This window comes from Oryctolagus cuniculus, chromosome 9, assembly GCF_964237555.1.
Source record: "Oryctolagus cuniculus chromosome 9, mOryCun1.1, whole genome shotgun sequence".
Taxonomy (NCBI): Eukaryota; Metazoa; Chordata; class Mammalia; order Lagomorpha; family Leporidae; genus Oryctolagus; species Oryctolagus cuniculus.
The window spans coordinates 14,920,547-14,938,952 of record NC_091440.1 but is presented as its reverse complement, the minus strand read 5'-3'; the positions used below and the strand labels follow the sequence as shown (position 1 = coordinate 14,938,952).

Here is an 18,406-nt window from a genome sequence, read left to right as displayed (position 1 = left end):
ATTTTCAGTGTAGAGCTTTTATAAGATTGATTGAGTTATTTGAAAGGCAGAGTTAAAGAGAGAGAGAGGGAGGGAGGGAGGGAAGGAGGGAGGGAGGGAAGGAAGGGAGTAAAAGAGAGAGAAAGAAAGAGAGAGAATCTCCCATCTGCTGGTTCACTTCCCAAATGGTACAATGGCCAGAGCTGTGCCAATCTGAATCCAGGAGCCAGGGGCATGTACTGGGTCTCCCATATGGGCACAGGGGCACAAAGACTTGAACTATCTTCTGCTGCTTTCCCAGGTACACTAGCAGGGTGATGGATCAGAAGTGGAGCAGCTGGGACTAGACCTGGTGCTGGTGGCTTTACCTACTATGCCACAGCACCAACCCTCACTATAGAGATCTTTTATATCTTTGTTGTTAAATTTATCCCAAGATATTTAAATTGAAATTTCTATGTAGCTATTGTGAATGGCATTGATCTTGCAAGTTCTTTCTCAGCCTTGGCACTGTTTGTGTATACAAATGCTATTGATATTTTGTATGTTGATTTTATATCCTACTTTTCCAAAATACTTGACTTGCAAATAGTCTCTTAGTGGAGTCTTTTGATTCCCCTATGTGTAGGATCACATCATCTGCAAACAGAAGTAATCTGACTTCCTCCTTTCACACTGGTATCCCTTTGGTTTCTTTTTCTTGCCTGACAGCTCTGGTTAAAACTTCAGAGTGATACTGAACAATACGGTGAGAGTGGGCATCTTTATCTGGTTCCAGAATTCAATGGAAATGCTTCCAGCTTTTCCCAATTCAGTATGATGCTGGCTATGGATTTGTCATATATTTCCAGATTGTATTTAGATATATCCTGGTCTTCCCTGAGGGTAGAGGGTCCAGGTATTTTTGGCCATCTTTCTTTGCTTTTCCCAGGTACATTAGCAGAGATCTGGATCAGAAATGAAGCAGCCAGGACTCAAACCAGTGCCCATATAGAATGCCCCAACATCACAGGCAGTGGCTTAACCTGTAATGCCACAATGTTGGTCCCTCAATATGTTTTCTTAATTTGACATATTGATTTTTTTCTTTTCATTTCCATTTTAACTCTGGAAATCAACCAGGAAGTTCCTTCCTTTCTTTCTCTTTCTCTCCCCCTGCCCCCACTTTACCCTCCTGATTTTGAAGTCACAAACTAATGGATTTGTAGCTACAAATTTAAATAATATTAATGTTTCCCATATCAAGGATTTTTACTGATTTTATCTCTACAAAATCAACTCTAACCAAAGTAAGAGCTTCCCACTGCATTCATGCCAGCTTTGTTAAAAAAATTATTTAAAACTGAAATCTTAACCCAAGTATTCAGAAAATAATAGCAATTGCTTACTGACTAGGGGCAGAGCTATTATTTCAAAGAATTTGTGTTCTTTGTTGGGGAGTTACTATTCACCTCACATTCGTTTCTCTGACTTGCTATCATCATCTCTTAGACTTAAGTATATGGTCCACAATAATGTTGCTCACTTCTCTTTCTTTCACTCTTTATTTTCTACTATTCTAAGATTTAGAACATCCTTAAAGTTCATTTTGTTGAAATAATTTATCCAATGATAAATAAGATTGTGTCCTTAGGAAGAGTGGGCTCTGGTGTTTCTCAATGACTTCCTTTTGATCACACATTTAAATGAGATTACCAATCCATTTCTCTCAGACTTTTGCAAATGATCTTTACTGTTCTGGCTCCAGTGTCATAAATAAGAAGACTGCTGCTAGTCTTACTCCTCTCTTTACGTAGCAGGCTTTTCTTTGCATGAGGAAGTTTATTCAACTTTCTCTCTTCTTGGGCTTCAGGTGCTTAACTTGGATGAGTCTGATGTCTGTGCCACTGGCATTAAAACTTCCTGGTGTGGGTTGAACCCTTTCAATCTGAAAAAAAGCATGATTTTGTCCAACATAGAGAATCTCTGGATATTATTATTTGATCAGTATTTCTCTTCTCCAGTTCTCATTTTTTCAAAATTCTGATTACCCATGTCTTCTATCTTTTCATCTAAAATTTCCATATCTTTGTACTTTTGCTCTGCAATTCCTTCCATTGTGCCTTTTAGGTAACCAATTTTATTTGTGTTAGGAACTGTACTCCTTTTGAGTTCATGTCCAACTTTACATTGCAAAACTGGGTGAGCTTTTTTAAAATTTCTAAAGCTCTTTTATATAGTTTTATTTTATCCTAATCCTTCTCAATACATTTGTATTAAATCTTTAGTTTCTTTTTTCACTAATTACATTTCAACAGAACTGAGGTAAGATAGTTGTTGAAGCCGTTATGAGCACTGAAATGATTTGCTCATTGCTTTTCCAGTCAGCAGAGTGAATGTGGATTTCTTCAGTGAGCAATGGTGCAGGTCCACACTGAGTGTCCTCGAGGATGAGGAAGTGACAGACAATGGAAGACATGCTTGCTGCCTGCTTTTTCCCTCTTCCCTGGGTCACTATTGAATAAACTCACTGGGCCCTTTGGCTCTGAGGTGAAACCTACCTATTCTCAAGATTCCCCAGGTTCCTCAGTTCCCCTCTGCAGACCTGCTGGCAACTGCTAGGCCAGGCCCTAATCAGGGAAGTGCAGCCCTCCTTTGGGAAGACAGACTGGGCAGCCAGCTGCTACAGGTAGATCCACATGGCAATGGAAGTCCACAGGTAAGAAGACTGTGTTGATCTTATGATAATTTATACCCTCACAATGACTCTTCTTCAAAGCCCCGCCCCCCAAATTTTTTTGATAAAAAGTAAAGAAAAACAGAAAAGAAAGTTGAAATTTCCTATCATCTCTCCCATGGCCCTATTACAATTACAGGGGAAAAAATAAAAGGCATGATCAACAAAAAATCACAAAATAGAACAGGCTATAGCCAGGGATAAGGCAAGGATTTGTTTAGCAGAGGAGAAGTCTGCTTGATTATGAGAAAGGACACAGATGAAAGGAGAGCCCAAAGGATGTGGAACTCTGGAGATGGAGGCACATGACAGAAGACAGAGGCTTCACAGGCACACTGAGTGTGTTGAGAATCTCCGTCCAGCAATCCAGGAACAGGCAATAGAGCAGCCTTGCACCCCACCCCCACAGGCAGCAGGTGGCTTACTTCTGGCCCTCTCCTGATGATGGAGCCAGAGTCAAGAGTTTGAAAAGATAACAATTATGTGAGATTGAAGGAGGCCCTCCCTCATGGCCCAGGTGAGTAAACACAATAGGGTTCTAGGTAATTCACAGGCCCCATGCTGGATCTGCATTCCAGTGTATTTTCTTGGAAACAAACTTTTGGACTAAGTTCATTCATTCACTTAGCAAAAACCAAACAACAACAAAACACACACACACACACACACACACACAATGCATTAAATACTCCATTTATAGGGTTATCTTGTTTTATTGGTCATTAAGGACAGTGCATTCTGTATAGCAAATGATTAGATGTTTTTAATTTGTTAAATACAAACAACCCACTTAAGAGATGGGCCAAGGACCTCAATAGACATTTTTCAAAAGAGGAAATCCAAAGGGCCAACAGGCACATGAAAAAATGTTCAAGGTCACTAGCAATCAGGGAAATGCAAATCAAAACCACAATGAGGTTTCACCTCACCCCGGTTAGAATGGCTCACATTCAGAAATCTACCAACAACAGATGCTGGCGAGGATGTGGGGAAAAAGGGACACTAACCCACTGTTGGTAGGAATGCAAACTGGTCAAGCCACTATGGAAGTCAGTCTGGAGATTCCTCAGAAACCTGAATATAGCCCTACCGTTCGACCCCACATCCCAAAGGAATTTAAATTGGCAAACAAAAAAGCGGTCTGCACCCTAATGTTTATTGCAGCACAATTCACAATAGCCAAGACCTGGAACCAACCTAAATGCCCATCAACGGTAGACTGGATAAAGAAATTATGGGATATGTACTCTTTAGAATATTATACCGCAGTAAGAAACAACGAAATCCAGTCATTTGCAACAAAATGGAGGAATCTGGAACACATCATGCTGAGTGAAATAAGCCAGTCCCAAAGGGACAAATACCATATGTTCTCCTTGATCGGTGACAACTGACTGAACACCAAAAAGGAAACCTGTTGAAGTGAAATGGACACTATGAGAAACGGTGACTTGATCAGCATAGCCCTGACTGTTAATGAACAACTTAATACATTATCCCTCTTAGTAGTTTTTTTTGTCTGTTCTACTTAATGTGACTGGTTTAATTCTGTAATTAATACACAGTTATTCTTAAGTGTTGTAATTTAACTGAAATGTGATCCCTGTTAAACATAAGAGTGGGGATAAGAGAGGGAAGAGATGTACAATTTGGGACATGCTCAAGCTGACTTGCCCCAAATGGCAGAGTTAGAAACATACCAGGGGACTCCAATTTAATCCCATCAAGGTGGCATGTACCAATGCCATCTCACTAGTCCAAGTGATCAATTTCAGTTCACAATTGATCATAATGAAAGGACTAAGAGTCAAAGGGAGCACATAAACAAATCTAGTACCTGCTAATACTAACCGATAGAATAAATAAAGGGGAGAGTGATCCAACATGGGATGCGAGATACTCAGCAGACTCATAGAATGGCGGATGTCCTAAACAGCACTCTGGCCTCAGAATCAGCCCTAAAGGCATTCGGATCTGGCTGAAAAGCCCATGAGAGTATTTCAGGCATGGAAAGCCAAGACACTCTGGCAAAAAAAAAAAAAAAAAAAAAAAAAAAAAAAAAAACAAGCCTAAATGAAAGATCTCTGTGAATGAGATCCCAGTGGAAAGAACAGGTCTTCAAGGAAGGGGGTACCTTTCTCTGAAGGGAGGAGAGAACCTCCACTTTGACTATGACCTTGTCTAAACAAGATAAGAGTCGGAGAACTCAAGGGGCTTCCATAGCCTTGGAAACTCATGACTGGTGCATAGGGTGATTACTGATGCCATAAACAAGAGTGTCAATTGGTAAAGTCAACAACAGGAGTCACTGTGCACTTACTCCTCATGTAGGATCTCTGTCCTTAATGTGCTGTACATGGAGACTTAATGCTATAACGAGTACTCAAACAGTATATTTCACTTTGTGTTTCTATGGGGGTGCAAACTGTTGAAATCTTTACTTAATGTATACTAAACTGATCTTCTGTAAAAAAAAAAAAAAGAAATTATCAATTCCCAACTTGACTCTCACTGGGATTAAACTGACAATAGGTCTGATCTGATTTCATCATCATTTAAAAAATCATCTATTATTTTTCACTTTATGTTTCTGTGTGGGAGCAAACTTTGAAATCTTTACTTAATGTATGCTAAACTGATCTTCTGTATATAAAGAGAATCAAAAATGAATCCTCATGTGAATGGAAGGGGAGAGGGAGTGGGAAAGGGGAGGGTTGCGGGTGTGAGGGACGGTATGGGGGGGAAGCCATTGTAATCCATAAGCCGTACTTGGAAATTTATATTCATTAAATAAAAGTCAAAAAAAATAAAATGACCAGAAAAAAAAATATCCATAACACTCTAAGACTGAAATAGAAATAAAGACAAGGAGTCTGTGATACATTAATTGTAGTTTGAGCTTCTTTCAGATAGAGAACTAATGATAAAGAAATTTAAAGAAATTAAATGATAACTAATAAAATCATTTAATGCAAATGGAACTCCTGTAACGTGGTTCTCACAGAAAATAACGATAAGTTGGACACCACATGTCTTACTTAGTCCAGTAGCAATTTCCCGCCATTGTCTATTTATGACACTACCTTGTAATCTTCCACTGCTGAGTTCCTCTGGCCTACCTAGGAATGGATTCCACCCCTATCTTGTCACAATCTTTTCTGATGAAAGTCATCACACCACTATCCCTTTATGTTAACTACTAGGAACTTTTCTCAGGGTCAGTATAACTCCCCATTTATCTCATTCATTAAGCAGCCAGGATAGCTCTACGGCATGGATCACGTTGACAACATGCTTCACCTTGGAATTCTCCTAGACAGAAGTTTCCTTAGCACTTCCTCTGTCCTCCCCTTCTCCCCTCCATTCCACCTCTCCAGCGGTTTCCCTTGCAGTCTGCTTTGGTGCTGGCCCTCCTGGTTCCCAGATCTCAGTCTGTCCCTCCATCTACTTCTGTAAATTTGTCCCAGCCTATGTCCTGATAGCACACAGATACAGATCTAAGTTGGGGCTACATTCTTCTGCTACACCCCTGGCCTGATGGCTTGGTCATCTCCTCCTGAAGCACATGGGAGCCAGTGTGGTGTGGATGCAGAGAGTGTGGATTCTGGACTAGACTGCTTGTGTTCACAACACCACTATCTGTCAAATATTAAGCAAATTACCATATATTTCTGGGCTTCCCCACCTGGAAAAACTGGGATAGCAATAATGTTCCCTACTATAATTGGTTGCTAGGTGAAATAAGTGAGTTTTTATATGTGATGCACTGAGACAGTCATGGCACATAGTTTAAGTTCCACACAAAAAGCCCACTATTGTTATGATGATTTCAGACAAAGCATCTACAAACAAAATTACTTTCTCTTCATCCTTATTAATTTCCCATAGTAAGACTGTTTCCCTCCATAGTCTTCTAAACCAGAAAGACATTCAATCTCTGCTCCTCTCTCTTTGTGTTCATTCAGCAAGGTTGGTTTTGCTTCTTACCTATTTCTCCCATCAGCTTCTTCCTCACCATTCCTTCTCCACCTTCTCCATTGTCTTGGGCTATTGGTTGAATCTGTAATCATCTCTTATCTGGAGTACTGCTATACACTCCTAACTGATTATTTTGCCTTCACTCTCCCCCTTTAAAAATCATCCTCTGCCCAGCAACCACAGCATTAGTATAAAAGTAATGATAATGACAATGATAATAATAATACTCAATGTTTTCAGGCACTGTCTGAATCCATACAACAAATTGATACAGCAAATATACTTATATTGTTTTTATAATTGTGGAGACTCAGGCTTTCAGAGGCTAAAGAACTTACCCAAAGCTCAGAGCTGGAACCCTACAGTTGTAGAACATCAAGGCCTTTCTGACGGGGACTGCACTCCCTCCCTCTGCTGACCATGGTCCCTTGCTCCCAGCTCTTTACCAGCTCATCTGCTTATAGATGGCTCACACACAGCCTACTAGGCCCTTGACCAGCTTACCCTTCAGCTGCGTCTCTTCACGTTTTACTCTTCAGCAAGACCATGTTGCTATGGTTTCCAGACACTTCCTGGTGCTTCATTCCTCCATTTATTTGCAAAAGCTCTTTCCTATTCCTCCATGTTGTTGACCTAGACAACAACAATTGAGAAAAGTTATTTATGTGTTAACCTTCTAGCCCTCTGTGGCAGGAAACATTCTCCCCTTCGGGTTTCATATTTTAAAAATCTCATATTTTAAAAATTCTGTGTTTCTTGTTTTATACCACTGACTCCACTAGTAGAGAGTTAGCTGAGGGTGAGGGTTGTATTCTCATTGTATTCTTAGCAAAATCTAATTTATTGTGAAATAATTGACCTGGTGTAAACATAAACCATATTAAATGATTTCTATTCAGCTCTTCATTTTCTGTATTTATTACCACATCCATGGTTCAGGTCTTTCCCCAAGAGAACACCCATATTCTGTCTCCGTATCTACTCTCTAGTCATCACTTTTGCTTAAAAAACTCTCTTACCTACACACCCTCAGCATCTCTTATGTCCATTTGACAGTCTCTATCCTTCTTTCTTCCTGCAGATGGTGAATCTGGAGCCCATAAATGAACCAATGGAGACTCGGCCTGTGGCTGCCACCATGTGACAGAGAGGCCAATGACCTCATCTGGGGTCTGGGCAGCCAGGGAAAACACTAGCTGATCTATTAGCTGATTACTGGGCACAGGCGACATCCTAATTGTGCAAGAAGGGGAACCAATCCAAGTCACAGACATGGAGGCTTGTATGTTTCTTCACATGATGATACTACAACTTACCTCTCTCAATATTCTAACATTATTGGGAATGATAAGGATACCATGACTCACAACAAATGAACCAACAAAGAGATACTGATCTTTTTTATATTTGCTCCAAGAAATAGTCATTCTACTGACAATGAAATCAAAAGGAGACAATTTGCTTTAACTGCTCATTGACTCATAGCCTTTAGCATTCGTACTACCAATCAATACCACATGTTGAGGTGGCTGAAGAGAAAATGAACAGAAATGTTTTAAAAATTCACAGGTCTGGGCCGGCACCGTGGCTCAATAGGCTAATCCTCCGCCTACGGCGCCGGCACCTCAGGTTCTAATCCCGGTCGGGGCGCCGGATTCTGTCCTGGTTGCCCCTCTTCCAGGCCAGCTCTCTGCTGTGGCCAGGGAGTGAAGTGGAGGATGGCCCAAGTCACTGGGCCCTGCACCCACATGCGAGACCAGGAGAAGCACCTGGCTCCTGGCTTCGGATCAGCGTGGTACGCCAGCCGCAGCGGCCATTGGAGGGTGAACCAACGGTAAAAGGAAGACTTTTCTCTCTCTCTCTCTCTCTCTCACTGTCCACTCTGCCTGTCCAAACAAACAAACAAACAAACAAAAATAAATAAATCCCTAGGTCTGCATGTGGTCCTTTTATACTGCCTCCATGGTACACTGTACCATCCATACAGGGACTTCAAGTGTTCTTTTATTTTCTTTTAATGATTTGCAAAGTCAAAATTCCTCAAGGTCTCTACACTCCACAATATTCTGCACTCAGGCAACACTCCGAGTGAAGGAAAATAATAGACTCAGGCAGCTGTGGCAAAACTTCAAATAAAGATTTAACTTGAAAACTGTAAAACTGTCACATAAATGGTCATTTTAATTGTGTAATAATCTTGTAAAGCAACTTTGTAAAGCAACTTGAAAATATATGTCAAAGCCATTAAAATTATCAAACCCTCGAATAACTCTAGGACATATCAATAATGTCAATAATCTGAAACAGAAAGCTTTATTCACAAAAACTTAATCACAGCATTATGACAGTAAACAGCAGCAAAATCTTAAATGTCTAAAATAAGAGGAGCATTAAGTCAATTATAGCATTTACTAGTCGTGCAGATAATGAAATAAGGAGTCTAATTATGTTTCAAATCAGTCCAGTTTAACATCTATCGATTTCTCACATATACTGTAGTTTGAATGTGTCCACCAAAACTTCATGTGTTATAACCTTAAATCCTAATGTTGGGAGCTGGGACCTAATGAGAGGTGTTTGGGTCATAAGGTTTCATCCCATGAACTGTTTAAGGCTGTTCTCGTGGGAGTGGATTAGCTCTCAGGGGACTGGCTGTGCTGCAGAGTTTTCTTGCTCTTTTGCCACGTGATGTCCTCTGCCACATTATGATGTGGCAAGAAGGCTCTAACCAGATTCCAAATAGATGTCTATGTCATGCTCTTGGGTTTACCAACCTGGAATCATGAATTAAATAAATTTATTTTCTTTACAAATTACCTTCTCTCTGGTTTCCTGTTCTAGAAACAGAAAATGGGTTAAGGCACTCATGATCCAGTATACAACTATTAAAAAAAAGATTGAAAGAGAATGTGGTAGGTGCCACAAAAACCCAGAAGCCTAACTGCCGCAGAATAAGAGAATGGAAATAGAGGCTAAAAGAAGGTGTATATTGAAATTGCAGAATATTTTGGGTAAAGCTATTTATATTTTTCCCAAAAATTTTTTATTTAAGGTATACAAAATTCATCCATTTCATAAACACAACTTTTGGAACATAATGATTCTTCCTACCCTACCCAACCACACTTCCACCTTTCTTCCTCCTCCTTCTCCCTTTCTCAATCCTATTTTTTACTAAGGCCTATTTTCAGTTAACTTTATGCATGTAAGATTAACTCTATAATAAGCAAAGAGTTAAAAATAGCATGAAAAAAAACTGTTCCTCAACAGAGAAAAGAGCTGCTCAAAGTCATCCCATCTCAAAGTGTCAACTTCACTTCTATAGATTACCTTTTAGGTGCTCTATTAGTTACAAGAGATCAGAGAGAACACATGTTATTTGTCCTTTTGGGACTGGCTTCTTTGACTAAGTATGATGCTTTCCAGCTTTATCCATTTTGTTGCCAATGAGAGGATTTCAATTTTTTTCTGCTGTGTAGTATTCCATGGTAGACATATCCCATAATTTGTTTATCCAGTGTTCAGTTGAGAGACATTTGGATTGATTCCATATTGTAGCTATTGTGAACTGAGCTGCAATAAACATGGTGTGCAGATAACTCTTTCATATGCTGATTTCATTTCCCTCAGGTAAATTCTGAACAGTGGGATGGCTGAGTAATATGGCAGGTCTATATTCAGATTTTTTAGATATCTCCATCCTGTCTTCCACAGTGGCTATACATTCCCACCAGCAGTAGAGAGTGTACCTTTTTTCCCACATCCTCACCAGCATTGTTTTTTGTTGATATCTGTATGAAAGCCATTCTAACAGGGGTGAGGTGAAAACTCACTGTGGTTTTGATTTGAATTTCCCTGACAGCTAGTGATACTGAAATTTTTTTAATGAGTCTACTGGCCATTTGGATTTCCTCTTTTGAAAGTTGCCTGTTAAAGTCCTTTGCCCATTTCTTAACTGGGTGGTTTGGTTTGTTGTTGTTGAGTTTCTAGATCTCTATATATTCTGGTGATTAATCCTTTATCAGCTGCATAGTTTGCAAACAATTTCTCCCATTCTGTTGGTTGCCTCTTCACTTTGCTGAGTGTTTCTTTTGCAATGAAGAAGATTCTCAATTTGATGTAATTCCATTTGTTGATTTTGGCTATGACTGCCTGTGTCCTTGTTGCCTTTGCCAAGAACTCTTTGCTTGTGCCAATGTCTTGCAGGGTTTCTCCAATGTTCTCTAATAATTCGATGGTATCAGGTCATTTATTCAGGTCTTTCACCCATTTTGAATGGATTTTTGCATCAGATGTAAGGTAGGTTTATTGCTTCATACTTCTGCAGGTAGAGGTCTAATTTTTCCAGAACTATTTGTTGAAGAGACTGTGCTTGCTCAAGGGGTTATAGCTCCTTCGTCAAAGCTAAGTGGTTTGTAGATGTGTATGGGTTGATTTCTGGCATTTCTATTCTATTCCATTGGTTTAGCCATCTGTTTTTGTACCAGTAACAAGCTGTTTTGATTATAATCTTCTCTAGCATGTCTTGAAATCTGGTATTGTGAAGCCTCTTGGTTTGCTTTGGTTGTATAGGATTACTGTAGTGATTTGGGGTCTCCTGTATTTCCATATGAATTTCAGCATCACATTTTCTTTATCTGAGAAGAATGTCCTTGGTACTTTAATGATTTAGTGAGTCTACTGCCAATGATTGAATCTGTAAACATTTCTAGGCATAATGCACATTTTGATGACTGATCATTCCAATACATGCATATGGAAGAATTTTCCAATTTTTTGTGTCTTCTATTGCTTTCATTAATGTTTGGTAATACTCATCATAGAGATGTTTGACATCCTTGGTTAAATTTATTCCAAGGTATTTGAGTATTTTTGGAGCTCTTGTGAATGGGATTGATCTTAGAAGTCCTTTCTCAGCTGTGGCATTGTCTGTGTATACAAAGGCTATTGATTTTTGTCTGTTGATTTTATATAATGCTACTTTACCAAACTCTTTCATGAGTTCCAACAGTCTCTTAGCGGAGTCTTTTGGATCCCATATATATAGAATCATCTCATCTTCAAATAGGGATAGTTGGACTTCCTCCTTCTCAATTTGTATCCCTTTGATTTCTTTTATTTGCCTAATGGCTCTGGATAAAACTTCCAGGACTATATTGAATAGCAATGATAAGAGTGAGCATCCTAGTCTGGTTCCAGATCTTAGTGGACATGCTTTCAAGTTTTCCTCATTCAATAGGATGCTGGCTGTGGATCTGATATAAATTGTCTTGACTGTGTTGAAGAATGTTCATTCAATACCCACTTTGCTTTGGTTTTCATCAGGAAAGGATGTTGTATTTTATCAAATTCTTTCTCTGCATCTATTGAGATAATCATATGGTTTTCTTCCTTAGATTTTAATGTAGTGTACCACATTGATTGATTTGCCAATGTTGAACCATCCCTGCATACCAAGGATAAATCCCACTTAGTCCGGGTGAATGATCTTTCTGATGTGCTGCTGCGTTTGATTGGCTAGTATTTTTTTGAGGATTTTTATTTCTATGTTCATCAAGGAAATTGGTCTATAGTTCTTTTTCTCTGCTGTATCTTTTTCAGGTTTAGGGATAAATGTGATACAGGCTTCATCGGAGCTTAGAGGATTCTTTCCCTTTCAACGTTTTGAATAGCTATAGAGTAACTAGAGTTAGTTCTTATTTAAATGTCTGGTAGAATTCAACAGTGAAGCCATCTGGTCCTGGCCTTTTCTTTTTTGGGAGGGCCTTTATCATTGATTTAATTTTTGTCTTGGTTATTGGTCTGTTTAGTTTTTCTGTGTCTTCATGGCTCAATTTAGGTAGTTTGTATGTGTCCAGGAATCTATCCATTTCTTTGAGGTTTCCTGATTTGTTGGCATACAGCTCTTTGTAGCAATTTCTGATGTTTCTTTTTATTTCTGTGTTGTCTTTTTATTTTTATTGATTAAGATCCATTTTATTTCTGTGGTATCTTCTGTGTTACCTTTCCCTTTTCATCTCTAATTTATTGAATTGGGTCTTCTCCCTTTTTTTTTTTTTTATTAGTTGGGCCAATGGTGTGTCAATTTTGTTCATTTTCTCAAAAAAAGCAGCTCTTTATTTCACTGACCTTTTGTATTGTTTTTTGTTTCAATTTTGTTTATTTCTTATCTAATTTTAAGTGTTTCTTTTCTCCTACTAGTTTTGGGTTTGTTTTACTGTTGTTTTTCTAGGTTCTTGAGATGCACTGATAGCTCATTTATTTGGTGCCTTTCCAATTTTTTGATGTAAGGACTAATTGCTCTAAATTTTTCTCTTAAGACTGATTTTGCTGTATTCCTTAAGTTTTGGTACCTTGTATTGTTATATTCATTTATTTCCTTTTTTTTGATTTCTCGTTTGATTTCTCCTATGACCCAGTGTTCATTCTGGAGCATGTTGTTCAGTCACCATGTGCTTGCATATGCTCAAAAGATTCTTGAGTTGTTGAATCTAGCTTCATTCCATTGTGGTAAGAGAAGATGCCTGGGTGATTTTGATTTTTGTTAATTTGCTGAGACTTACTATATAGCATAGCATGTGGTCTACCCTAGAGAAAGTTCCATGCACTGGTAAGAATGTGTATTCTGCAACTGTGGGGCGAAAAGTTCTGTAGATATCCATTAAGTCCATTTGGTCTACAGTGTCAATTAACTTTGTTGTCTCTGCTGACTTTCTGTCTGTTTGACCTGTCCACTGCTGAAAGTGGGGTATTGAAGTCCCTCAGTACTATTTTATGGAAGTCTAAATCTCCCTGTAGATCCATTAACATTTCTTTCAAAGAACCAGCTGCTCTGTAATTACATGCATATACATTTATTACAGTCACATTTTCCTCCTTTAATCATTCTATAGTGTCCTCCTTTGTCTCTTTAACAGTTTCTATATTGAAGTCTATTTTGTCTGATACTAGCACTTTTTTGGTTTCTGTTAGCATGGAGTATATTTTTCCATCCTTTCACTTTCAGTCTGCATGTATCTTTGTTGTTGAAATGTGTTTCTTGTAGGCAGCAAATAGATAGGTTTTATTTTTTAATTCACTCAGCCAGTCTGTATTAACTGGAGAGTTGAGGCCATTTACATTCAAGGTGACTATTGAAAAGTTATGATTTGGCCTTTCCACTCTCTCATAAATATTCCTATTGTTTACTTTGGATTTCCTTTGTAATTTTACTGGGAGATTTTCTGCCTTCACCTTCTTACATAGTCATGACTAGGTTTCTGTGTTTCTGTGTGTAGCATATCCTTAAGCACCTTTTGCAAGCCTGGACAAATGGTGACAAATTCTTTCAATTTCTGTTTGCTATGGAAGGACTTTACTTCACCTTCATTCACAATGAGAGTTCTGCAGCATACAGTATTCTATATTGAGAGGATTTTTCCCTCTTCAGACTTGGAATATATTTGCCATTCTCTCCTATCCTGTAGAGTTTCTGATGAGAATTCTGGTGTAATTGGAGATCCTCTGCAAGTAATCTGGTATTCCACTCATACACATTGTAGAACTTTTTGTGTTTTAGTTTTTAGAACTTGACTATAATGTGTCATGGTGAGGTTATTTTCTGGGGGTTCTTTCTTCTCTTGGAAGCCCCCCTCCATGCCACTGGTTAGAGGTCATTGACTCTAGTAAATCTTTTTTAAATCTCTCTGCTTGTCCGCTTGGAAATTCTTCTTCCACGTGAGACAAAGAACTGAGGTAACAATAATTTCTCTGCTGCCCTTTTCCTCTGGCATTTTGGTTCCATGACTCTGAATGCAACTCCAACATGACACAGATCCAGCATTGGATCATCCCGCCAGAATAGTGAGCATGCACACCGCTGTCACTTTTTTTTTTTTTTTTTGAGTCTTGCTCTCCTTCATAGTAACTCAGCATTTTTCTCAAAAACAGCAGATCCCTGTCAGCCAGTTAAAAGCAGTTAGCGCTGCTGCCAGTCTTGAGACTCAGGGGCAAGAAGTGCTGATTAAGGCCAGATCAATCCCCTGGAGCTGAGACTTTATCCTAACACCTCGCCTCCCTCTTGTGTCGATCAGCACTTCACATGGGACTGGAAGAAGGCTTGAGACAACTGATGAATTCTGGCTGGGGCTACACCCCAGTGTTTTCAGAAGGTCTCTTGGACGGGCACCAGACTCCAGTTGCCAGAATGGTGTTGGCCTGAGAAATGCACTTTCCAGCAGGGAGCAAGTCTCCTGCCATTTTGGAGTCCTCACAAGCTATAAAGTAAGAGGCTCTACTCTTCATACATCTCATCTCAGCTCTGGGAACGTTGGTTTGGTCCAACTCAGCTTCCTTTTGTGGGGATTGGTCTGACACATGGGACTGGGAGAAAGGTTTGGAGTAACCTTAAAATTCAGGCCAGGACCACTCTCTGGCATTTTTCAAGGACTCCCTGACTGGACACCAGATCTCAATGGCTCATTAGGGTGTCAGCTGAAAATTGCATTCTGTCTTCCTTCCTTGAAAATTAATCTGTCGGTGAGACAGGGTGCAGCCTGGAGTGAGGCCATGGGCTCCTGGCTCCATGCCTCAGTGAGTTTTTTCCTAATCTCCATTTCTCTCTGCTCCTCTAAATGCTTTCTGTACCTCATCAATTCACCTCAAATCCTGAAAACTCTATTTCCTGGTTCCATTAACAAGTATTTCCTAGATATTTTATTTGTTAGTTCTGGATTACAATTTAATTATCCTGTATGCAGATAGGTAGCTTTTCCATCTAGACTCCCATTGGATTGAAGTCCCCACATGGCATAGACAAGTCTCAGCATGTCTCTGGTAACCCCCCAATTGCCCTCTAGAGTCCACTTTTTGGGGTCTCCACTGTCAGATCTTTCCTATGCATTCTATGGAAAAACTACGTGGGTTTGCTAACATGTTTTCATAAATTTTCCATATGAAAATAGTTCAACCCCACTTAGAAGTAAGCAAGCTTGGCCAGCGCCATGGCTCACTAGGCTAATCCTCCACCTGTGACACCGGTACTCCGGGTTCTAGTCCCAGTTAGAGCACCGGTTCAGTCCTGGTTGCTCCTCTTCCAGTCCAGTGGTCTTCTGTGGCCCGGAAGGGCAATGGAGGATGGCCCAAGTGCTTGGGCCCTGCACCCGCATGGGAGACCAGGAGGAAGCACCTGGCTCCTGGCTTCGGATCGGTGTAGCACACTGGCCATAGCGGCCATTTGGGGAGTGAACCAATGGAAGGAAGACCTTTCTGTCTCTCTCTCTCACTAACTCTGCCTGTCTAAAAAAATAAAAAAAAAAGTAAGCTTGAAGTTTGATGTGCCTTCTTAATTAGAAAATGTTGTCTTAATTTGAAGATTTCTAAAAGGTTATTTCAAAATGTAAATCCAGGAAATCAGCACATAGAAAGAAAAAGCTGTTAGTCTATTTGACACAGAACTAAAATCTGATCCTCTGTTAAAGCAATGAGGTTTGTGCAATGCATGTATGTTAGTATTCTGAAATAATGTTAAAGATCTATTTAAAAACTGTAGCATCTCCTTTTAATAATTTTAATTGGTGACTCTCTGTTAAGTTTTCTAGCCAGCTCCAGTAAGCTATTTTCTCTTCTCTAGTTCTGACTCTGTTAAAATTGTTCCAAATCATATTTAAGATTTTATTTTTGATTTTTGGGATGACCAAAGACAGATTTTGTGTTCTGCTGAAGTAATCTTGTGTTCTCTTAATGTCTCTGTTAAGTTCTAATTGTTTAAAAATAGCTGAGTTTTTATTAAGAGCTATGAGTTGTTTAATTTTCTGTTTATTTTAAAGCATTTGATTAATCACTTTGTATCAATGATCAAATCTGCTCTCTATTATAACATGATGTTAAAGGATCGCATTTCAATCAGATATTTTAAGCCTTCTTTGCATCTCTGACAGGCATTAAAAAAAATTGAAGTTTCAAATTCTCGGACTTTGATATTTCCAGTTGCCTCTGGAAATATCAAGAGATATATCTCTCATCTTGTAGAGATACCAACTAATACGCTATTTGGATTATACTAAAGGTATTATCAAGATGTGAAGTGGTGCTAAATTTTGTAATGATAATGTAAAATGCTACTGACACAAATGCCCAAAAGTTAAAAAGTCTAATGATCTTGTGTTAGACATGATGATTATCTTAATGAAAAAGACCCAGATGCCTAAAGGGGTTATATGCTTTATAAAACCCTACAGGTGCTTTCAAAAATACTGCATGGAATAAGCAAGTGCCTATTATTATTGCTTAATGAGTTTATAATTTTAAACATGGCTATTTAAAGCCTTTGTCATCCAGTTTTGTATTCTCCAAATCCTAAAAATCAGATTTATTGCTCATGAAGTTGGTTTTGTGTTTAAATGTGTCCCTTTAGATTCCAAAAGACTTCTTTTTTTCTTGGCCTCTATTGTGTTCAATACTCTGGGACTGTTCTGTAAGCAGATAAAGCCAACAATGTACTACAGGTTTCAACTTAGAAAAAGTATGGTTAATTCAGATTACTAAGAACAGAAAGTAATTCTAATTGGTTGATGGTAATTTAAAAAGAATGGCTAAAGACTTTAGGAAACTATTACTGAAGCTGTTTTATTGTACTATCTTGTATGTTATGTTACATGTGTGCATCTACTGCATTTATACATCGGAAAATGTATTAAGAGGTCTGTTTTAATTGGCTTATAGATAAAATATTACTCAAATTCAAACTGCTAAATTAATCAAAGATACCTCTTTGGTTTGTGTGACCTAAATCTCTGTACCAGATGTTTTAAATTTTGTTGACATGTTTGTACTTGGGTTTGCTGGTTAAACAAGTTACATTTGTATTAGATATTTAAGCAATGTTTCCAAATACATATACCCTTGCCTTAAAATTTATAGAAGGCATTAGACTTCCTGGTAAATATTTTCCTAAATTGTCATTTAGCAGTTAAAATTGTTTGCTAAGTTTTCATTTGATATTGTTATTGTCAGTAATCGATCTGTGAAGCCTGACTTGTTCCCTCATTTCTCTATTCTCTTCAAGATAGGCAAATAATTCTATTATGAAGAACTCTCTAGAATGTACAATTTGATCTTTAGACCTTATAAAAGGGATGGCTAACACTTTTCTGTAATTGTAGTATAGCCAAAACGAGAGCTTAAATTATGATTCAACAGCTAGATTTACTTTGCCATGGGCACAGTAAATAGAAAAAACCTCTCTTTTTAAACCAAAGGGAGAGAGTTTTACTAATGACTTAAACTTTGATAGATATGGTGGTCATCATTTTGACACAGCTTTGCTCATGGGCATTATCTACCTCAAAGGAAAAAACCACTATCAGAACATGCTTATGACTACAGATTTCTAGTTTAGGCCACCAAATATTAGGGATGGAGCACCCCCTTGACTTGCATTCTCTCAAAGGTTTCCTCAGGTCTCTTTTAAGAAGAGGAAGTTAGGCTGCAGGAGCAATGTAAAGATAGGTTGCAAGCCAATCAATTGCTGCTTTACAAAGTGATCTGGATCAAGGATACCCAACAAGCCAATCCACTGCATTGGTTTTGGATGTGGAAAGCCAGGGCTTCAGCAAAAGTTAGCTTATGAAGAGCCCTAGCAGCTATGGCAGCCAAGAGTTGGGTCACTGGAAATGGACCTGCCCTGGAGTCGATGGGCTCCAGGTCAGAGCCACAGACCTTTTCGCACTAAGTTGAAAAGCCCTTCACTTGGCC

At 38.8% G+C, this 18,406-nt stretch overlaps 1 long non-coding RNA gene across 13 annotated transcripts in view; it reads right to left on the bottom strand.

The window, feature by feature from the left end:
• The window catches only part of LOC103349100 (uncharacterized), a 159,540-nt gene that overhangs the window by 52,405 nt on the left and 88,729 nt on the right, over window positions 1-18,406 (bottom strand). For all 13 annotated transcript variants that reach the window (XR_011378724.1, XR_011378728.1, XR_011378725.1 and 10 more), the window contains one exon: window positions 7,178-7,306. This is a non-coding gene — a long non-coding RNA (uncharacterized lncRNA). The remainder of the gene's footprint in view (window positions 1-7,177; window positions 7,307-18,406) is intronic.